This window comes from Haplochromis burtoni, unplaced genomic scaffold (genome assembly GCF_018398535.1).
Source record: "Haplochromis burtoni strain Fernald_Lab_line unplaced genomic scaffold, NCSU_Asbu1 Contig_348, whole genome shotgun sequence".
NCBI classification, from domain to species: domain Eukaryota; kingdom Metazoa; phylum Chordata; class Actinopteri; order Cichliformes; family Cichlidae; genus Haplochromis; species Haplochromis burtoni.
The window spans coordinates 500,419-524,710 of record NW_024582709.1 but is presented as its reverse complement, the minus strand read 5'-3'; the positions used below and the strand labels follow the sequence as shown (position 1 = coordinate 524,710).

At 37.2% G+C, this 24,292-nt stretch overlaps 1 protein-coding gene and 1 long non-coding RNA gene across 3 annotated transcripts in view; both read right to left on the bottom strand.

Moving 5' to 3' along the window:
* The window catches only part of LOC102305751 (E3 ubiquitin-protein ligase SMURF2), a 64,316-nt gene that overhangs the window by 35,589 nt on the left and 4,435 nt on the right, over positions 1 to 24,292 (bottom strand). The gene's annotated exons all lie outside the window — the stretch shown is intronic.
* Positions 8 to 21,186, bottom strand: LOC121815882. Its single transcript, XR_006055445.1, has 3 exons — positions 21,175 to 21,186; positions 6,104 to 6,106; positions 8 to 3,439 (listed from the first exon to the last, which is right to left on the bottom strand). It is a non-coding gene; the product is annotated as an uncharacterized LOC121815882 (long non-coding RNA).

Genomic DNA, 24,292 nt, shown 5'->3' with positions numbered 1-24,292 from the left:
GGAAAAAAAGAAACAGATATTGTTTTCTTTTACTTTTTTTTTTTGCCAACAAACGCAAAAAACAAAACAAAACAAAAAACAAAGTGATTCAGATATATTTGCCACAATAATTTTGAAACAGCATTCCAACAATATTCGGTATCATTTCAAAAATTCTTTCCTTATTTATATTTAGCCATATTTAAAGAAATAATCGCCACAAATATGTTTATATATGTCAAAAAGCTATTATAAAAAACACAATATACATAATGTATAAATGCTTGACATCTTAAATAATAACTTTCTCTAATTTTAGTAGATTTTCATTAATTATTTTTTAAAGTTTCTAAGGCTGAATAGGTACTACTCTCTTTTGGCCTACATCTTGGTTTGTCCATTTTCACAGTCCCTCACAGGCTGAGACACTTGTTAAGAGTTTCTCACTGTAAAATATTGAACAGACAAGCTCTTTTTCTTGTAGCAAGCAAGTCTATGGGGGTTTGCAACACGAACTGCATACACTAGCTTTCAAAAGAAACAAGAGGGATACTAAAAGTATGTCCATGCTTGGCTATGGCTATGGTTATAACCTTTAAGATGTTTTTTTAATTCTTAATTTTCCTACTCCTAAATATTTTGTACTACATGCTATAGAATATAAGTGAAATTAAGCTCTGTCTGGAACTGGCTGGACAATCTTATGATGCTTACAGAGTAAGACAAAATAGGCCAAGCATAGAAGGAAAAGAGGGGAAAAAAAGAAGAAAAAAACGAGCGGTGGCAGAGAAAACTTGCACAATGAATGTTTAGAAAAAAACAACAGTGAAAAGGTGAAAGATGCAAAAGGAAGTTAATAAGCACCCTTCACTGCCAGCAGACAGACCAAGATCCCTATCACAAAAAGGCACTAAAGAAACACACTATTCAGTCTCTCTGCTTTTAGCCATCCATGTATTTTAATATTCACTGCTTTCTATTCATGGTCCTGGGCAAGCCCTGCCAATACATTATTAATACAGGTACAGGTAACTTCTCTCTTTCCAAATAGCTTCACTGAATTTTAGTCTTTGAGCAAGAAAGCAAACACCACAGTTAATCTAGAACAACTTAAACAGGAGGTAGTGCAAATCTGCTGAGCCCAAGGCAGCTCAATGAGCTGTAAAGGTATAACATCTGCTTACAAACACAAGTCTCATCTTTTGCTGCATATAAGCTTTCCTTGTGCCGAAATAAAAATAAGAAACCCAAAAAACAGAATTGATTGTAAGCCATGCCCCCTTTCTGTTTTCTTAGCCTCAACTGAGAACTTTAATTTCTGATGAGTCCAAAAGGTAAGTTTCCGATAGAAGAGCTGTTGTGTAATGCTTAACCGGCACCTACTTGCAGCAGAAAACAGGATGATAGCTATACTATACACAGTGTAGGTTAAAAGCTGCCATTGATCAGACGTTTGAAGCTTCAAAGTTGTATTGTCATATGCACAATAAAGAAACATGTTTCCCCGTGCAAAGAAATTCTCTTTGCCCTCCACAACAAATGCCAAACAAAAACATACACATATAAAAGCTATAGTATAAACAATAACTAAGACATACAAAAACTATTCTGGAAACTCCATATTAGAAATATAGTACAGACTATGAAAAAAAATATATAACTATACAAATGCAGCAATAGACTATATACCTAGGCACTATGGATAAAGGCATTATAAAGCAATACTACCAACTCAGACTGCCTACTGCATACATCATTTACTATTTGATTCAGTACAGCAAATAAACAGTTTCTTATGCATTTGTCAAACTAGAAGTTTTCAAACGCATTAAGACAAGCCAAAACAGTGGGCATCTATTGTGTACATTGATTATATAACAGATTGCGTGTGTGTGTGTGTGTGTGTGAGAAACTGCCACTAATGAGCACTACTTCCGATAAAGATATGAGGCCGACTTGAGAAACAAACCTAGCATTACAGCCATTGCATGTGGAGACTTTGACAGTGACCAAAATGATACAGTCAATCAAATCAGAATCACAGCACAGGAACAGACAATCTCAACACAAACCAAACTGCGTTGACTGGATGAACACTAACCATCCACTTTTCGGGGGGAAATACACAGCCAAAGCCAACAGGTGCAGGCCAAATCAGAAGCAGCCAAAATAACCTCGCATGGGACAAAATGGACACGGTTATGTTGGCCAACAAGTGAAAAACAAGAGGTCTGAAATCTTGGCAGGACATATGTGAATAGATGCTACAACTGAAAGACTAAATACTGCCAAAAAAAAAAAAAAAAAAAAAAAAGAAAAAAACCCTCCAGAATGATCAGGATAGGCATGAAACCCATGCTTCAGGGTATTTGTAGAACTCTATAATGCAGATGTATTTCAAAGTGTTAGCAGTACAAACTTGGTCAGAAAGCTCATTTGCTCTTCTGCTTTGAAATTCTTGCCTGCTAAATATAATCAACATAGTCAATCCAAAATGAGTAACTGAGTAAAAGCTTTGATCATTCTGTCCACAAAAACAAAAAAAAGCCTTTAGTTTGTTCCTGATTATAGGGCACAATTTGCTGTGGTTATTCACAACAACTGAAGCTTTTAATAATAAATATTTAAAAGTAAAGTAATAGGCATCACCTCTATCCCATTTATTTGCTCTTATGTAGGCTTTATCAATTGTATCTCTATATCTATCTATCTCTCTATAGATATATATCTATATATCTAGATCTCTATCTATAGATATCTATAGATATATAGTTGTTATATTCTATATAACACATATTCTGAAGTGAATTCATAAGTGAATTTCAAATATATCATTACGCAAACTGGAGACAAGTTGTCATTTAGAGGTCAGGAGTCAGCTGGTAACCTCAACGAAATCTGGAGTGTAGACCCAACAGCAGTGTGCGCTCACCAGTGCTGAAGAGGCAGCACAGATTAGTAGCTAGCAGGTTAAATTGGGTGCACTTGGCTCTTAAGTTACCAAACTGTTAGTGAAAATTAAGGGATTAATCTGCACACTGCTCCACTGTCTCAGCCATAATTACGACAGGGCGAAAATCCTCTTTCTTGTTATCAATGGCCTCTCACTAACTGTGCTGCCAGGCACATCAGAATAAAGCTACTGATAGTGCTTAATATGTTCAAGGGGGTGTAACTTGCACAACAAATCAATAACCAGTGAAATAAGACAAACACAAGATCTAAGAGGGATAGAAATAATTACTGCAGGTAACTATGTTACTGGTGATTTTCTAAATTTGTGCTGTAAGATCATGAGAGGGAACAAGACAATATTAAAAGTGACATTTCATGAAACAAATAGTTCTGGACTGTAACCCATATGGACATGTGAGTTTGTACTAAGTGCTTTTTAGAGAAAAGATCTTCATTATTGATGAGCTAATGAACTTCTCACCCTTCAAATCAGGGAGAAAGCATCCTCCTCCAATTAGCTTCTTAAGGAGAACTGAGATCCAAAAAACCCCAAAACAATTACAGCAAAAGCAAACTAAAAAGAAATGACTAAAAGCACCAGAATACATAAAATAAAATTGTGACTTAACTGGCACCAAACATGACTTTAGGTACATTTTGTATTCATCATAATGCTCTTAGAAAACATGAATTTGGCACAATCTTAATATGGACTAAATACAATATAACAAAAATTAATTTTCAATAACGCTGTCTCACATAAACAGGACTTTGTACAACTAAAAGAAAAGATGAAAAAAAAAGCAAAAAAAAACAAACCCACACACACACACACACACACACACACACACACACACACACCAAAGAAGCTCCTATTTGAGTTATTGCAGCTTTTACTACTACTACCCCAGATCAGATTTCTATATCAATTTACAGCCGTCCCATAAGGATTTAGAAAATATGGCGAAATATTTTTATAACCTTATCTACACATATGCACACTCTTCCACTGTGAACTAAAATCACCAATGAGTCAAATCTCACACTGTGCCCTCTAGGGATCCGACAGTGTTAAATAGCTGCCACGTGAGCAGGCAAGCCATGGCTGGCAGGAGACCAGACTCATTCAGATCCTAACACAGAAAGCTAGGTCAACTAGGAAACAGTAAACCACCAAGAAGCCCTGGGGTGAGGCTGTCCTTTGTGTTGTCTATGGGTCATCATCCCAACCATAAAACCTAATTTTAAAAGCAAGGGGAAAGATAGTAAGTCTGACTGAATACTTGCGCAGTCACAAATGACAACCACTAACTGTCATTTTCTCTCCATTGTTTAATGAAAGAATTTCAGAATTCCTGGTCTTTTAGATGTATGATTTTCAGCACATCTCCTGTTTTAATAATTCTGTTTAGCTGCTGATGTTATACCAAGATTTCTCACAATTCACTTAACCTTAAATACAGGTTACAGTTGTAGATATTCTTGTTAAAAATCATAGTCACATGCTGTGCTTGAAAAAATACTTTTAATAATACAGATTCTTGGGGAAAAGATAAATAAATAAATAGCTTCCTCCTAACATAGTCCTCTGACCACCCAATATTGCTCTCATCTTAAACAAAGCTGTGGTAGCAGTTAAAAGTTCAAAATGGGGTCAACTCTACTCCATTGTTTATTCAAAATGATTTAAAGGAGCAGCTGCTGTTTTGGGATAATTTGCAAGTGGATCACCACATTACACAGGCTAAAATAAGCCAGTGAAACAGCTACCCCAAACCAAACTTACCCATCTAAGCAATTAACATAGAAGGATAATGTTTTTACCACTGTCTGGTAGATAAGGGATGTGGAGACACACAGTGCCCTTTCACTAATCCAGACAATATGTCTGTACATTTCAGAGGTCAATGGTACCACTTCCCCAGGGGAAATGGAAGTATACCATTTAAAGCCCATGAAAACCTTCCAAACCTACATTTGAATGTGTTAAAACGAGGACACAAGCTATAAACAACTAACAATTAAATGGCTTTTAATTAGAGCAGGGCGATGTGACCAAAAATATTCATCACGATATACATTTGAAAATTGGCGATAACGATATAACTGACGATATAATTGACACTAGACAAGACACTTTACAACTCCACAACTTTATTAGTGCGAAACAAAACAAAAAAAACAAACCATCAATGTATTTTCACTTAAACAAGCAGCTGTTTTTTGTTTTTCTTTTAATGTGCATTAAAGTTATATAAAAATTCAACAGTGCAAATGCAAATTCGTTGCTGGCAGTTTAACCAAAAGGCATTTCCAGTGGAAATTGGCCGACATATCCTCAGCATAATCATGTATAATATCCACAAAACTTAAGAGGTTATACACACACACACACACACACGGTAATATTATGTTGAAGCACAGTACGAATCACTCCGCGAGGCTCCTGCCTACGATAGCCGTAATGCTTTTTCCACCATGTGCGTATAAAAACAAAGGCACTGCGCATGCGCGTTTTACCCGTATTCTATTGCAGTATTTCATTTTCTTATCGTTGCCCAACATTATACCGGTATTACCGTGAACGGTATGATATGGCCCAGCCATACTTTCAATTACTTTTCCTTACAATGCAATCTTTGTCCAATCATCTCAGGTTAAGTCAGGATTCCATCTTGTCAGATTATAAAATGATTTCATATGGTGATACTTTCATTTGCTACAACAGAGGTAAACACAGGAAATTTTTAAAATATTTTCAATTATAATATAATAATGTGTACAAATTACATCTTACAACTGAAAAAAAAAATGTATTGCTCTTCATTGCCACCCATGCAATTTCCATGAATTCACATTCGGTTATAATTATACTGTGAATTAAAAAAAAAGAAAAGGTAACAAAATATTATGAGTGTCTTTGATCACAAAGGGAGGCATTTAGACAGGCGGCACTTTTGTAACATCTCCACCTGTCAGAATAAAAGTGTCAAGCTAAAGGTTGGTATTAGTTCTGGTCATAAGGTGAAAGATCATAAACAGACACATGCGGGGGGCGCCGGGTGATTCTGACTTTTTTTCCTCAAGGGACCCTGCACAAGAAGTCATCAACAGTTGTTAAATGCCCTGCATTTGTTCGGAAAAGGGGTGAGGGATGGGATGTGGGAACGGACTCCAAATCCTTTGAGTGTCCCGTGAGCCTAACGGTCAGAATAGATCGCAAGTTAATCAGTTTAATTCCGGTCGAGTACTTCTGTTGCAAAGGACCAGAGTAAAATCTCAAAAATATTAATAAAGAGAACCTTGACATGATACAAGCCTGGCAATTGCACCACAAACTAAATGTAATTGCTTGATCTGTCAATCAATGAATAAATGTTAATACATTGACCAAACTGCCTGCAGACCCTGACAACGTAAAGATGAATGGAAAAAATATATATATTTATAAAAAGGGATGATAAGAAAAAGGGCATGAGCTGCATTAGAGTTCACAAATGTGTGTGATTTGCAATCACCAGTTCACTGCACAACCACCAGCATACCTCTAGCCTACTGCATTCTCAGATAGAGCAGAGCTGGGTTGCGCTGTCCGAGTAACCCCAGTAGATGACTGTGTGATTGCGCACAGCTAACACTACAGCCAAATGCAGCCATTTTGTGGTCCATTTGCTCAATTAATTATCCAGCAGCAATCCAAGGACAGTACAGTCAACAAATGCTGAATCAGCACCACCCTGCTGTTGAACATGCAGGGAACACTCTTTTGAAGAGCCTTTTTCGGTATCATGTTCATTGTTTCAAGTTCAGTTTAGTGCATATTTGCCTTAAGTTGTGATGATTAAACTAATGTGCAAGTTTACTGCTGTGCTGGTATTTAATTTAGATAGTATTAAGCCCATCAAGCTTCAGAGTTACCAAATATTAGCATAGTAAACTGTGTGGCGCAAAAGAAAATGTTCAACACTATTGACTTTGAGAAGAAGCCCGGTGAAAGCTCAGGTCTCACTAAAACTCATGCAGGGCCGGGTGAGAAAAGGCTTCTGTTATGCAAGCACTTTAAATATTTTTAAGCAGAATCCCAGTTTTCTGCCAAAAAAGGCATTCTCACAAACAAATAAACAAACTGAAAAAAACAACAAAAAAAGTTCAATGACCCAACAGGCAATGACTCACTAGAAAGCACAAAGTGGAATATAATCCGCTGGGGCTGGATTAAACACAACACAGCCAGAATAATGAGGAGGTCAAATGCAATTCACAAGCTGAGTCATATTTAACAGCTTATGCCAGGGTGTCAGGTTTGACTATTAACTAGGATATTTTAAACCTCATTGCATTAGCAACATAAAGCTAACAAAGAATTCCTGTCAAATATGCAGGGTACAAACAAAGACCAAAAAATTTTTTTTAAAAACATGGTGAACGTCATAATCAGCATTTTTTAGTTACTACCTGTAATGTAAATAGTTGGAAACATTATTTGCTAACTTAAACTGTGGTTAGTGAGGGCACAAACCCTAATCTTGGCTGAACTAAGCATGGAGACAGTTAGGGCTTTTTAAGGAGGGGCAAAACAGCACAGCAATTAAAAAAAATAATAAAGAAATATAAATGGGCGTGGTTGTACCAAGAGCTGTATCATTTTAGTCCGATGAGCTTGTTTTCACAATTGCTGGAAATTAAATGGAGGACACTCACCCAGCTCTAAATGATGATAAAAGTGAATAATTTCTATAGGATTTCTATAGAGACAACTACTTCAATAATGCACTGGCTTGCATAGTCATTCAAGTATGCATCTATAGCAACAATGTAAGTGACTTCAGGGACAAAGTTGCACAAAAACATATCAGATTTGGAAGATTAACAATATAGAGGGGAAAAAATGAATACTTTTCTACTTTACCAAGTCTTGTCTGCCAAGTAATGAAATGTGTTTATGGCCCAAAGCCAGAATTTTATTACTCTCGCCTCTGAACACATTTCACCTGCTGCCTGCCAATGTGGGTTGAGAATAAAGCTTCAAGCTGCTAAACTAAGCTGCTTGAGACCATGTTAACATCCCCTTTTTCAATTTGGAAAAACAAACAAACAAAAACACAACAACAACAGAAACATAATAAAAGTCTGGCCAATGAAGGACTGTATTTACAAAAAAAAAGTTCAACATTATTCCACACCAAGGTACACCAAGCCATACTACCAGTTTGCAGAGTTTATGAACACTGGGATTAAATGTCTCTAACATCTAAGCAAACTTACATCTAAAATGACCAAAGTCTACAAGACTGCCATTGCTAGGAGTGACTCTGTTAAGACAAAGTAATTAAGGAACCTGCATATTTTAATGAAAATATTTAGTGCCAAGAGCTGTATAGATATTTTTTCCTACCTCTGTAATATACCCGGTTGCATCGTGGTAGCCTTTGTGATAATGATAATAAGAGGGAAGGCCTTCAACTTCCCCCACAGATTTGGCTCTATTATGACTCTTACAACTCCCTTATGCAGTCTCATTCACAGTATTGTTTAAAAGTTAAACCAAACATTTCCACTTCCCTTCCTCGCTTACTTGCTTCACTGCAATACAAGGAATAGAGCTCATGAGGGGAAGACGTCAGCACAAGTTGTCTATATGCAAGTTTATCTTACACTCTCCAAAAAATAAATATACATAAAAATAAAATAATGATGATGTGGTATGAATAAGCATTTCATGGGTCTCCAAAACCTAATCTACACTTCCTCTATAAAACCATTACTCGATTTCTCAGCCTCCTACACTGAGCCTTCCTTGAGCCCAGTAAATGCGCAGGATGCCAATTGTGTCACTCAGTTGAGAGGCCAGTAGACTACAGCTGACACTCCCCCTCCTCTCTGCTCCCTGAGGAGATGCCAACAATTTGCAGGCAGGAATTTAGAGTGAATGTAGTCACTACATAGAGAGGGGTGAGAAGGTAAAGGCAAAATGTTCATCTGGAGGCAGGAATTTACGGTGGAATGAGAAGGGAGGAAGAAATGTCAGGAAGGGAGGAGAAAGGTATATCTACAGTCACAAATCTGTGGAATGCAGATATTAGAGGGGGAGAAATGGAGAGAAATACAGCAAAAGAGAGGGAGGGAAGGGGGGTAAAATAACTAGGGAATGACAGTGATGGTATTCCAGAAACAGTGGAAACACTGAGGGAGGAGTAGCAGGGATGGCAGTGAGAGATAAGAAAAAGTAGGGCAGGACTTTGTCTGGAAATCTATTGAGTGCATGCCATAAATAAAAAATGAAAAGTTCATTTCATCAAGTTCAATTGTTTCCACATTTATCTTTTCATTATGAACCATCAATAAATCTGGCATGTGTTTGATTACCATCGAATTTAATGATAACTGGCATAAAGCTTAAAAATGGTCAAATGTATTAAAAAAAAGATCTCTATTTATATACTTTTATCCATAGTTACATGGAAAGTTGATTGAGCAATCCTCCTTATAATAAAATTCCCCAAATAATATCAGAACAACTACTGAAAGAGTTTTGGTTTTTCCATATCACCTAATAAAATACAAAGATTATTCTAAATTAGTATTTTGGATGCAGGGAAGCTGGCAAATAAGAACTAAATTGAGAGTTTTTTAATCTTGTGAAATCACTGATGACAGATGTGGAGTCAGTAAAGAATCTAGGTCCAGATAATAAGAATTAAGGAATTAAGGAAAAGGAAATGAGCTGTGAGTCAAGCAAGACCATCTAAAGCCTGAGTCACAAAGTAAATGGAATAATCATACAGGAAGAATAACGCTTGAATCGGATACATTGAAGTATAATATACCAGAGGAAAGTTATTCACATGTGACTTATTAGGTACACTTGTGACTGGGAAATAGCTTACTTCGGTCTGATACTTCGCCTAGTGGAAAGCTGGTCCAGGATCTTTATGAGGACAGACCACAATGGATGTGATCCAAGTAAATAGTGGTTCAAGAATGTAAGGTCATTTTTGTCAATATCTAAGATTAGAAGGCTACTGTGATTCAGATGTGAAACTATGTAAGGTTTGGGCTGGAAGAGTGATTTGTTTCATGTATAAGAAACTAAGGAAGAGACAAAGGAAGACGGCCATTAGACATAGAAAAACATTGCTGCTTATTGTGCTTTCAGTTCACCCAAAAAGGCAATTTGCTCCTGAAGCTGCTTACCTGTGTGTAGATAGTCAAAAAGTTTAAATGACTGTTTTGTCATGGCTATAGTTTTAAACTACTTTTATATAATAATTTTCAGTACAAATGTATAATTCTATGTATAATGTGTTTATTTACTATTCAGTACATGTAAAATTGTGTGCAGAACATGCTTGTCCATGTCTTAACAGCTTTATCTTAAAAGGCAACTATGGCTTCAATCTAAGTGCCAACTGGTTATTTCAAGGGATGAAAACTATAACTAGTATGCAGTGTAGGTCTATGCACAAAGTAACACGAAAACAATAGTTACGTGGATTTATTCCCATATGGATGGATTAATTTATTAACAGTCTCTGCGTGGACTATTAGCATCTATAAACAACACAGAGATGACAGGTGGAAAATGATGATGTTCATGACTGTGACGTGGAAAAAAAAGCATTTTGAGGATGGGATGGGGAGGTGGAGATCTAGGAGAGTGCCAACAGAGAAAAGAGCGATAAAAGAGGAGATGAGATGGAGCAGTGAAGGGAAAAGGACAAGCTAGTCACTACATGAGAGCCTACATTTTCATCACAATACAAAAAGCTAGATAGTCATATATTATTTAAGAACAAGGGCCAAAATACCACACGAGTTTGACTTCTTATAGAAAACTGCTGATAAAGTGATGCCATATCTTGCCCTTTGGATAACATGTAATGCTTAACAAATTTAATAGACCAACACCTAAAGTAAGGTTTAAGCTGTTTCTTTTAATGTGACACTCCTTCCCTACGTATTCCCCAAAATATAAAACCGCTCTTCAAAAAGTATATTTCAAAAGTGTCTGTGTGCTTGAAAGAGAAGAGAAAAAGAAAAAAGAAAAAAGAAAAAAGCACAAAAGTAACTGATCTACTGAGACCATTTGATACCCCTACTTGGACCTAGACCACTAAAGCACAGTGTGAGAGCAGGCCAGCCAGGTAGGGGGCACAATCAGTGGAAAATAGGTGTGTTCACACTTACAGGTACAAGGCAGCCGTATCTAGTGTGAACACACCTTATGTCTTTATTCATCTTGCAGCTCTATTCTAGTTGACAGGACATTGAGAAAGGAGTGTAATAGCTGACAGAAGTGTGAGACTAAATGGTGAGAGATAGGCAACTACCTACCTCTGTGTGAAGACAGAGGTAGGCGAGAAAGAGCAGTGACAGAAGTGTTGCAGTAAAAGTTATTTCCTGTCACTCTTCTCGTAGAGAAGCATTACATGAATGTGTGTGATATTTACCAACTAATTCTTGGTATCATTACTTTTCCGGTTCCATTTTGAAATGTTGGCCTGGACATCTGCTGGCTACACTTGACGCTTGGAAAAAGCTGTCTACTGCGCAGATGGTTAAGTCAGCATAGAAGCCAATGAGCTTCCATACTGATTACTGTAAAGATGCCATCGTTTTCAAAAAGGCTCTGGGTTCACTGTCCACACTGCCACGCGAAAACAGCGTTTTCAAATGTATCCACCTTTTACCGAAAACGCCGTCTCAGTGTGGATGGAAGGCCAAAACAAAAAGAAAAAGATGCGTTTTCAAACGAAAACGTATTAGTGCGGCATGGCCACAAAGACAGACAACCATTTGCACTTTACTCTTTGACCTTTGCACCTGGAACTGTTATTTTAATTATGTTCAGAGTTTGAGCTACATGATCCTAATCTCCACCACTGCATAACTCACATCCTCCAAAACTGTATCTCAACCACAGTTACACTGAAAACACAGATAGAGAGCATGGAGTGAGTGTGGTGAGTGTGTGTGGTGGGGGGGTAACTTGAGTGGCAGTGGACGTGCTTGTGTGTTTATACAGTATACGCTGAGTGGTCTAGCAGACACTCAAGCAAACAGAAATGGGCAGTCTGACAGCTGAAACAGTAGCAGGAGAACATTGGAGGGGAAGAAAGTGTGGTCCCTGAAGTCTTGCCTTCCTTCCTGACAATAATAACATTTGTGGATGTTGCACATTGCCCTCGTTTTGACTTTCATGAGAAGAGAAAAAAATAAGTGTATATATATATTTGTTTTATATATATTATATATATATATATATATATAATGTTCTGATTTGACATAATGTTCTCTGTTGGCCTTATATTTACACCATCAACTGAATCTAATTTCACTTTCTCTGTGTTAAAGGGATTAAAAATAGAGAACATTACATTCTAGGGGTCCCTGGAATCCCCTCAGAGTCCCCCTAACACCCCCTCAGAGTCCCCAAACACACTTTGACAAGCATTAAGTACTGTCCTGTGTTGAGGAACTGGCACAGGAAGTGTGCGTTTACACGTGCGTTTTTGTGTGTGTAGGTGCATGCGTGCACAACACATGCATAAAACAGATAAAGAAAAAAAAAAAAAAAAAAAAAAAAAAAAAAAAAGTACACCAAACTGGAGCCACACCGGCAGAGCCGTCTGACAGCTGTCTGGACTAGATCCGGGGGTGAGTGAAGGAGAGGAAGGAAGAGAGAGAAATGACAGAGAGATGAGGGACATCCTGTTTAAAAACGAAGTAATAAGACAAAAGGAAATAAAAATTAAAAAAAATTCAGTATAGAAACTTGCAATGAGTGTTGCAATGGGGAGTTCAAAGCTGCAAGCTGTATCTTTTAAGCAGAAACGCAGTATGTTTGGTTTTACATTCCCATTTGAACTGACTTTAACATAAAAGTAAACTGAAAATATTTGGGTTTAGACTGTTGGGTCGAAAGGGAAAAAGGAAACTGCAAGTTTTTGATGTTAGAGCCAAAGAAATAATCACTGAAAAATTAACAAACATTAAAAGGTGTCTGCCAGTTGCAACCCTAGAGGATTTATATAGTTTAGGCAGTGACAGGAAGACAAAACCAGGAGTATTTTAATTGCAATGCAATCGCTGCTGAAAAATCACTTGTAAACGAAATACCTGCCTTTAGACATGCTCAAATTTAACTTTTGAAAAGCTATAATCGTCCCACCCAACACACAAACACTTTGTACACTGATGTTGGCTTGGGACTATATATACATTGTCATACACATTGTACATCATACTGGAGAATGGTTACTTTTGTATTAGTCTACACATATTTTAATAAAATATGCATGGAGTAATACCTTTAAGCATTTAGGATTTTTTCCTAAGAATTTAGTAAGGGATGTCAGAAATGCTATTCTGCAGCCATATGAAAAGTAAAAGGTGATATTTCTCCTCCACATTCAGCAGGAAAATCCTCTTGAAGCACTTGGAAAGTTTAATGTGTTTTGCATATTGAAGCCCACCTCTTCTCCCGTCAGAGGTTGTTATGCAATACTGAGGTGTTCAGTCTTTCCATTTTCCTGCTCGCTCTATACTGATGCCACCAAGTTCAAAAGTAATTTGAAAAGCAGATTAAACTAAAGACTGACTGAAACAACGGAACAAGTTTTACAAAGCTATTAAGAGAGGCAAATTCACAGACTATAGTGTAACGTAGTATAGGTGTCGCTAATAAAGTGTAATAAATGTGTCAACAAGCATACGTGATAAAATGCAGGTCATGAGTGGGGAACAGTAACGCTGAGTTATGGGAATGGCAGCAACCTGTGGGATTTCATTACTTAGACTCCTTATATATGCCAAATGCTTCCTAAAACACAGTGCTGTGTTAAGATACAAACAGACCACCAGAAAATGTTAAAGCCAGGTTTAATTTGTCATTTTTAACAGTAATGACTCAAAACAAATCACCGTAGCCTGATCTGATATCAAGTATCATTAATCTTAAGTTAAAGAGAGCTGACATCTCTCCAGAGCAATGCTCCTTTACGTCTTCTTTGGTGTTCCTATTAGATTTATGTCCTAAATCTAAAAGGAAAATCCACAAGTCAACTAAAAACAACCTTATCAATGAAAGAGGATATAATTTTACATAGCAGAAACCTGAGGGTTAGTTATCCCAAAAGATGAAATCCGAGCACCAACAAAAACTGTGATCACCTCAGTGCGAAGCAACTTGTTTCCTTCTCACTCACATTATGTAATTACATCCCCAAGAGTCAGTGTCTGTAATGCTGCAATTCAAAACAACCAAGTGTTATATTTTTTTAAGCTGACCAGGAAAAAGTAAAAGTGCGGCTTTTCATTTATCCTCACTTATAGGGCTGTGCGATATGACCAAAATCTCATATCCCGTTATAAGACATCTATCGTCCTGATAGGATATAAATCACAAAAATTTTACATTTTCTGAAAATTCTGTGAATCTCGGGCAGCTCGACTTGCGTGAAGTGTTTCCAGCTGGGAGTCGTGTACCTGGAGTCGAATGTTTTAACCGATGCATGATAACAAAAAAATATTGCTGTAAACAGTTTATTTTGCGACACCACGAAACAAACGATAGCGTAAAATGAAACGATGGATGTTTTTATATCGTCATCCGATATATATTGTTATATCGAACAGCCCTACTCACTTACACTCCAACCACCAGCCTACTGACAAAGTGCTGTCCACGCTACATCATGAAATTCAAAACTAACCAAGACGATAACACTGTGTTGTCATTTTAGTTATAGGACAGCTGCACCAGAGGGCAGTTAGTCCATGGGTAAGATTAATACTGCACTGACTCTGGCTCATTGTAAGCAAAGTAATGGAAAAATAAAATGGGTCCAAGTTCATCCACTCATTATTATTCCACTTTGCTTATAAGATGTATGAGCAAATATGAGCAAAGCTTCAAATAATGATATCAATAATGACTATACAATCACTAATAATAAAAATGTAACTATCAGACAAAATCTCAGCCATCAGACTGCTCTAAATGCTCAGTTTCCAACTGCTCTTTCTACTCCTAGACAGACATGAAGTGCCTAACTAAGAATCACCAACCTGGTGTTTGCGAGGAAAGACAATTAGAGGAAAGGAGTTTTACAGTACGCCTGACCTTAAAGATACAGGAGCTGAAATGACAGATGATTAACTTCAAAGCTCCAAAAATCCCCAGTACAAGCTAATTATGCATTACTTTATGCTGTGAATCTTAAAACTACTCAAAAAGAGTCAAAGAATAATGATATGGAGTTATGAGCATAACAGGTACACTTGAATAAAAACCATGTCACTAGAGTTCCACATGTCATATAACATTCAGTAGTAAAACAGCAGAGCTGAAAAAATGTTAGACTTTCAGCTCAAGATAGCCTTATCTGATATCATTCAACAGAGAGGAAAAACAAAAGAAAAAAAGAAAAGAAAAGAAAAATCAGACTGCAGATACCATTCTTTGCCATGAAAAAAAACAAACAAACCCCAAAACAAAACAAAAAAAACAAAATATCTCACAAATGCAGACTAAATGAGGATTTAGGAATTTTACAATCCTCACCTTCTGGAGCTTAAAAGTAAATCTCTGGTGGGAAAAAAACCCTTTGAAATAAAACAACATGTTTTGTAATTTCCAGCAAAGGTTTTTGCTCATTTTAGCTTTGAGCTGAATAATTGGTTTTAGGGCTGAACGATATATCGCATTTGCGATAATATCGCGACATGATCAAGTGCAATTTTCTAACCGCAAAGGCTGCGATTATACTCTGGACATGTCCAAATTCATGGGCTGCATCCTCCTGAGGCCGCATTTGTAGACCGATTACGTCACAGCGACGTGCCGAAGGCTGTCCAAATTACTACCATATCCCAGAATTCATAGCGCGGCCCAGCCAAACTCCAGTTTCCAGCAATGGCGGCCGCTACTAAGTTTTAAAATTACTCATACTAATCTTTCTGGGTCACAAAATAAACTTTTAACATATTTTCAGGCGAGAAAGTAGTTGTGTAAACATCAAATATCTGCTCGGTTTATCAAGATATCCCATATTTGCAAAAGTGCTTCGACGTTTTCAGAGGCGTCTGCTACCCACCAGCTCGACAGCTAGCCGGGAGCTCGAGGGTTACTGATGCGGCCGAGAACGGCACAACTCCCGGCACATCATTTTCAGATCACCGCGGAGTTTCGCTGCTCGGGTTAAACGTAATATATAAGTCACTTAGACAACCTAAAAATGTTATTGTTGGGCTTTTTTCAGTGTTTTGTTTGTTCGTGAGTAAATCGGTTTGGCTGAGAATAAAGTTATTAGATTAGATAAAATAAAAAACTTTATTAATCCCCCGGGTGGGTTCCTCCTTGGTTTTCACACAGCTGACTAAACGTCAAACAGAAAACTGATTAAACAGAAGTATGAGACAGTCGAGAATTTACACCAGTGTCTGGTTATATTTTAGATAGCAAGAAGCAGACGGCCGAGTTTATTAAACTCCACCGAGACAGCGGTGACGCTAATCAGAAGGCTAGACCGTCCAATTTCACGCCTTTAAATTTTAAAGGTGTGTTTGTGTGTGTGTGTGTTTATACAATTGCTATTATGTTTGCACTTTATGTGTAATGTTACTGACTGCAGAGATCAGTAAGATGTGTGTATTTTTTATTTATTAGTTTTATTTATTTAATATTATTTTTTAATTGAATGACTGTCTAGTAGTTCACAGATGTCGAAAAACTGAGTGTGGTAAAGCCACTGATTTTTTTTATGTATATTTCTGCAATCTGCACATTGTACTGACTTTCATTTTAATGTTTACACCAGGGTTCCTTGTCAGCACTTTATGCTCAGATGTTTGTAAGCTAAAAATAAACTATTGTGTATGTTCAAATATACTGTTGTGATTGAAGAAGTTAAATAAAAATTTCAGTCATCAATTCATGCATCACCTCATGTCATCATAACAGAGGTCTGTCTTCCAGGAAAGAACAGTTTAAAATTAATGTAATATAGTATTGGCCATACTATATGATGTATTGCTTGTCTTTGTTTAATAATACAGAAGACAAAGACCTTAAAAAATAATCGCATATCGCATCGCAATCGCAATATTGGGGCAAAAAAAATCGCAATTAGATTATTTTCCATAATCGTTCAGCCCTAATTGGTTTATATTGAAAGGGAAACCAGTACATTAATATTTGATGTTTGGATTATCACAAGTAATTCCGATCTGAAAAATGACGTCTTCTGATAACAGAAATGATAAATACAGCTGGAGCAGCTGGATCTTGGAGTAGATATAAACATTTCCATATGATGATGAGGGCCATGTAAACGGGTGTATAGAACCTGTGTAGTGTGTGTGGTCAATTGAAGTATATACTAGTAATGCAGACTAAACAGAGCTGGAGGAAGTTTGGGTACAGATCTCGGTGCTGCACTACAAAATCTAACCACAGCAAAGTGACCGAGGCGCTACAGGCAAGATCAAGCAGACATGCAGACACACAGTCACACATTTGCTTCATATTGGACATGCACACGGACAGCTGCAGACAACATGGACGCATAGTCTTCTTAATCTACTTTCTAGTTCACTTGGAATCTATGCTGCATAAATGCACAGTAGATTGGCATGGACAAGAAGACTTGTACTTCTTTGAAAAGTCTGGGCAATTTCTTCTAACAAAACATAAATAAATACAACACATTTAATTGTGCAATATTTTTTTTCTTGTCTACAATCTTAGAAAGAGGAACTGCACAGATGTGGGTGGCCATAGACCTTTTTGAATCCCCCCCGGCATGTATTTGTATTTTTTGGGCAAATACACAGATTTACAAACTTCACCAAAACATTTTGCTGAAGAATTGGTGCATTGGTGCCCATTTCTTAATTTGAGATTAAGAATGGTCATCAAATGAAATACAATTTCAAATTTATGCTGAAATTCTACGGAAGCATGACTTGCATTTTGTGGTTGTTTGATGTTCTTGATCAAACACATCTGCATCAAGGTGCTATTCTTTAACACATGTGCTGTGAAAGCACCCTTCCTATGCATCAACAGTAAGTTCTAGGCAAATTTATGAATCACTGAAGGCAAAAATAAGGATTACACAGAATAAACTTTTTTCCTCTTTCCTGTCACCAGTGTTATGAAAAGTAGCTTTTAAGCAGTTGTTTGTATTTGTTTCTTTAGCCTTGACAATCCAGTTAAGACAAACAACCAAAACGGGCTAGAAAAATCCTGTCCAGCTGCTTTATCTCATTAGCGTAAGAGTACAACTATTGTCAAAGACGCTGAACACAGCATTTTATGTGAGGACACACACATTACTAAACTTTCTTATATCAGCCTTTAACTATTTCTAGTGGTGGTTCTTAACATAGGATTTTAATCTTTGGAAGTCATTCAAGACCACCATGCTAAGAAACGCCTTACTGAGATTCAGATCTTTAGAAATATCCCCAATTCTGGGAATTAAAACTCAGTGCTTCACAGAAAACATGGCTTGATGATGAACAGAAAAAAATATTTACAAAAAAATAAATCAGACAGTATTTAGCAAGAGAAGGGGTTGTTGGAGAGGACAAAGAACAAGAGAGGTTATAGGAGATAGGAGATAAAAGAAGTGGCATAAGATGATGTAGGAACAGACAATGACTCCTGTGCCTTTTCTTAACAGATTGAGTGCAAATGTTTAAGCCAGAACAAATGGTAAATGGGCCGGTTCTTATATAGTGCTTTTCTACTCTGCTTGAGCACTAAAATCACTTGATTCACCCATTCATTCATTCATTCAACATTCATGCAAGCATTTTTTTTTCTATGCCTAATGTATTCTATTTAGTATTCACAATCTGATGAACACAGAGAGCAACCTAGGGTTCGGTCTCTTTTCCCAAGGATCCCTTGGGCAATCCCTTGGTATGGGATTGAACCACCAACCTTTCGATTAGTAGGCAACCTGCTCTACCTCCTGAACCACAGCCACCAGAATTGAAATGAGCATCATTCTTTTGTTAATGTTTGCTAAGAAAACTCAAACACTGATCATTCAAAAAGGCAGTAGACTGGTAAAACAAGTTGCATGCAGAGCTCCAGATATAAAACTGCTTTTTCAAAGCAGTAGGGTGGAGATGTGGTGCTGCATTCATAGCAGCTAAAGCTTACTTATCTGAATGCCTGGATTGTTAAGGTATGTGAGCAACCTATGTAGATAGCACACCACATGCCTTAATCATAAAGGTTATTAGCACAAATGTTAAGCAAATATTTTCAGCTTATTATTTCTTCTTGTTGAGTGGACGATTGCATAAATTTGTGAAAACATGTGTTATAATTTTAAGAACACCCCAGTATTCTAGAGGAAGGAAATTTTAGGCAGTGCCTATTAATTATTTCATATCTGGGTCAGACTGCACAGTCTGCTGGTGCCAGGCTTACATAAAGCAGAAAGGAACATACCGAACACGTCACTATATGACTCACATGGATTGTGTGCTGATGAATCATAATCACTTACTCTATTCCACATTTCAACTGTCAAAACTGTATTGTTTAAAGGGGAGAAAAAAAGAGGCACTGAAAAATGACACAATTTACAGTCCCAAAAATAAATTACACCACCAGGTACATACATCTCCCAAGCCCGCTGGTACTAGGCTCTAGCAATGTTTTGACTAAATTTGACAACCAGCTACATTCAATATAAAAGAAAAAAAGAAAAATTTTTATTTAGGGTTTTGCCTGTCTCAAAATGGATCTCTGGTGTGTGAATATAGACATACATGACACTGATCTGAATTAAAGCAGTCTATTACTTTGTTTGATAGAAATATACGGCTTTTACTGCCAATTACTAATACTTAATAAAAATGTCTACTATACTTAGGCAACAATAAACTTCTTTTGTGAGTGCAAAAACATTTTCTATGCAGGAAAAACCCTTTGATTAAGCTAACAAAAAAATCATTACTTAAGAAAAGTAGTTAAAGTTAAAATTTGCCATTAAAAAGATTAATACACCTTTAATCATAATCTTAGTCCAACACACTAGCATGAGCAAATCCAAAATTAAAATATAACTTAAAATTTGACAATGCCGGTCAGTTTTTCACTATCACTAATGTCCACTCTCTTTGTGACATTCATTCCCTAAATTTCAGGAAGCCAGCACACCTAATTTAGTTCAGCACTGCGTGCTAACAGTACATCCTGTGGAAGCTCAACTGTGCACAGAAGTGCATGCAAGTATAGAACCAAAAAAAGAAAAAATGTGTTTAACACACAAACAAGCTGACACACAGATGTGTTTCCTGAGTGCTGATGATGAATACTGAGACAGTGGTCCCCGATAATTTCCCTGAAATACAGTCTGCCCTGTGGTAAAGCAGAGTCTGGAACTGAGGCTGGATCTTTATCTTAATCACCAGCTTCCTAGCTACCCACCTCCCCACCCCAACCTCAGCACACACACACGAACAAACAAGAAAGCATCAGCATTGCTTTCCCAAAATGTCAGAAAGAGAGGGACACAAACAAGGCATGACTGTAGATGAAAAATATACAGCCTAGTATCACACGCTCATACTGAATGGGAAAAATCCTGAGATGATTCTTCCAGTCCTTCCCTGCTTGCTGCATGCCAGTTGGAGGCTGATGGAGGAAATGGATCACATAGACAGACTCCCTTCCTCCCGGTTTAATGCAGCCAAGAGGCCATATTTGAGAGAAGGATTCATCCCCTTGTACATCTCGTGTCAGTCACCTATGAGGAACTCCATGTTCCACTGGATGAAGGAAAACCAAGTTCTGTTCTTATTAAGTTCAAATCACCCACCAACTCATTCTTCGCAGGAGACCAAGGTAAGTGAAGGTCAGCACAAGTGCCTGCAACCCTGCAGTGTTTGGAATACCAGTACTCAAAATCCAAGATTACTTTCTTTTCCATGCTCTGTGGGAACACTACGACATACTGCCTACCAGTAAACTAAAAGTAGGCTGATTTTCTAATTAACTGAAGCATCAAAGAGTAACTGTCACAGATAAATGTAAGAAGCAGCTCTGAAAATGTGAGAAATTTCATGGTGCCATTTAAATGCAGTGTGGGATGACATAACTGGGGATGAATCCTGTCACAATTCAAAATCCTGCAGCATGTGGGAGTTCACCCTTTGTAATTTCTAAATCAGTGCTGCTGCAAGAGGGGATCCTAATGAGTGTGGATAACGAACAGAGCACACTTCAAATTCAGCCATCTCTGTGACTCATGACCAGAAAAACACTTACTTTGGTGGAGGAGAATTTAAAAACAAAATCAGTTCAACTTTACATTACTGTGAGAAACACGGACAGAATAAGACATGGCTGCAGTTGAGCTTTGCAGCAATATCATCACCTACAATCTTTTTTTTTTTTTTAAACATCTGTATAGAGTTACAAATAAAAGACCTGTGAGCCTCTGGCTGTTCCCTGTCATTATTATTTAGCAAGTTACCAAAATGATTAGTCCTGGCACGGTACTTTAAGAAGCAAACCACATTAAGAGAACAAAAAAAAGCTTTGAAGCATTACCATTTACAGCATTTAATAAAGGTATTAAGAAGTAGGGCTGCCACGATTAGTCGACTAGTCACGATTACGTCGACTATTAAAATCGTCGACGACTGATTTAATAGTCGACGCGTCGTTTGAAGCTTTGTAAGAAGCGCTCCGACGTTTTCGGAGACATCTGTTACCCACTAGCTCGATAGCTAGCCGGGGGCAAGGTCACTAGAGCCGTGAGAACACTGGACTCCCGGCAAATCGTTTTCAAACCCACCGCCGTCTTTCGCTACTCAGGTTAAACATGATATATAAGTCACTTAGATAACTGAAAAATGTTATTGTTTGGCTTTTTTTTTAGTATTTTATTTGTTCCTGAGTAAATCGGTTTGGCTGAGATTAAAGTTATAGTTTTTACACAGCTGAATAAACGTCAAGCAGACAGCTGATTATCAGAAGTGTGAGATGCTGGAGAATTTACTCCGGTGTCCTGTTATATTTTAGATAGCAAGGAGTTTATTAAACTTCACCGAAACAATCTGCAGATTTCATTAAAATTTAATAAACTATCATCTTGTCTTTATTTTTAGTTAGCACCTTAAACACTTAAAGCTGTAAGCTAATGATAGTTATATAAGAGCAGATGCTGCTGGTGCAATAAGCTGTACGTTTTACGTCCAATGGATGATGATCTGATTAGTCGACTAATCGCAAAAATAATCGGTGACTAGTCGACTATCAAAATAATCGTTTGTGGCAGCCCTATTAAGAAGCCATAAGAAAGATTTTTGTGAAAATCCACAACTATGCAATTTTTTAAAAGCCCAGCTGTGCCAAAGGTAGGTTTAATTTTTTTTAATTCAAATTTTAATGCTGCAAATCATTGGGTACTAGCTCATAAATAGATTTGGAAACTGAGGATGAAACCAATAAATCAAATAACTGAAAGAAGGCAAATAAGAAAGGGTGAACATGGCTCAGTATGTGGAGAGGATCGCCTGGTGGCACCTAAACTAGATATGAACAAACCACCCCAAACCATCCCGATGCAGTTTCTGTGCTCATCAGCTTGATAAGGTACTACAGATGGCCAAAGAGAAACGGAGTTAGAATGGGAAGGCTGCAAACTATCCTTCTTTGTGGATCTAATGAAGGAGCTTGTGGAAAAGCGGAGAGCTTTCAACATTGTAAAGAAACACCTTCTGGTGTTCCCGGCAACACTCATCTTCACTTGGAAAGGAAATAGAAATAAAATCTGAGATAGCGCAGAGACTGAAACTTTTCTGGAAGAAGCCAATTAGAGAAGATGTATTATCATAGGAAGTGTATATTCCTTAAACACAAGGTAAAATTTAAAAAAATTTAATATCATTTAATATCATTTAAAAAAATAAAAAAAAAACACAAGGTAAAATTCATGCTGGTTCTATGCTTTGGGACTCAGGTGGTTGTTTTGCCTAAGCACAATTTTCAATGAGCCTCACGGACCAACTTTAAATAATAGATAAGTAGTAATTAATAAAGGACTATAAAGCGGCAACATGTTCCCTGTTGCATCCCTATAGTTTTACGTTGTTGGTTTTTATGTTTGTACAAGTATAGAACACAAAGCACCCACATTTTACAAATTATATATTGGCATACAAAAGGATGTCTGTAAAGGTGTAAGGATTATCTGACAGAAGGACCTTGGCTGTAGTATTAATGATGATGAATGGTTGCAATTGTGTTAAATAATGGCAAACATATTAAAGAGTCAAGAGGAAAATGTATAAACTGTAAGATGGTACACAGATTTTATTTTACTCCATCTAGGCTTCATGGAATGGGTCTACTTTCCAATAATTTATGTTGGAAATGTCAAGCAGAACCAGGAACCTTTATACATATGACCTGGGACTGTTAACACATTTTCCCATTTTGGAAAATAGTATTACAGCACATAGGAAAGTGGCTGGGCACGGTGATACCCATGTCACCAAGACTATTGCAGGATCAGACAATAATACCTAATATTTCAAAGCACCAAAGTACAGTGACGCAGGTGGGATTGGTCAAGGCTGTCAGAGTAATCCTCAGATTATAGAAAACCACTTCTGCTCTGGATATTAAAAACTGGTTGGAATTCATGCTGGAAACAGTATCATTTGAAAACATGCTGGCCAAGCTAAATAACAATACAGAAAACTTCAAGAAATCCTGGGACTGCAGATGCCATGAACTGCTATTCCGAGAAACACTGGTGACCGACTTCCTTTCCCTTATTTGTTGTGGCTGTTGTTGTTTTTTTGTCGCTCTTTTTTTTTGTTCCCTCTGAGGATGCATGTAAAAGAATTTCCTCTTTGAAATTTTTACACTATTATTTTGATATGGTAAGCACTGACCTGGTAGCTTTATGTTTAAGTTATGTTATTCCTTGTCTGTTGTAAAAAAATAAAATAAATACTTAACTTAATAACCTAATAACAGTAAAAAAAAAAACAAAAAAAACATTGAAAAATAGAGAGACTATAGAACAGACAGAATAATGGTGGACTAGTTTGCAACATTAATTCTAAATTCCTGCAGTCTCGATCACTTAAACCAAGGGTGGTCTCAACTAAACACTTGTGTACGGTGAGAGCTGCATGCTCAAGCCTTTTACAGAAATTCTGGTCATTCTATATGTGAACCTCAATTTCCCCCCCCAGCACATACTTCCTTGTAATGATCACAGAATGTGTTTGTTATCAGGACAAAGTCTCTCCAAGGTTTCACATTCCTGGAATTCACGCAAGTCCATGTAAAACCATCCACATAGGGGGGGGG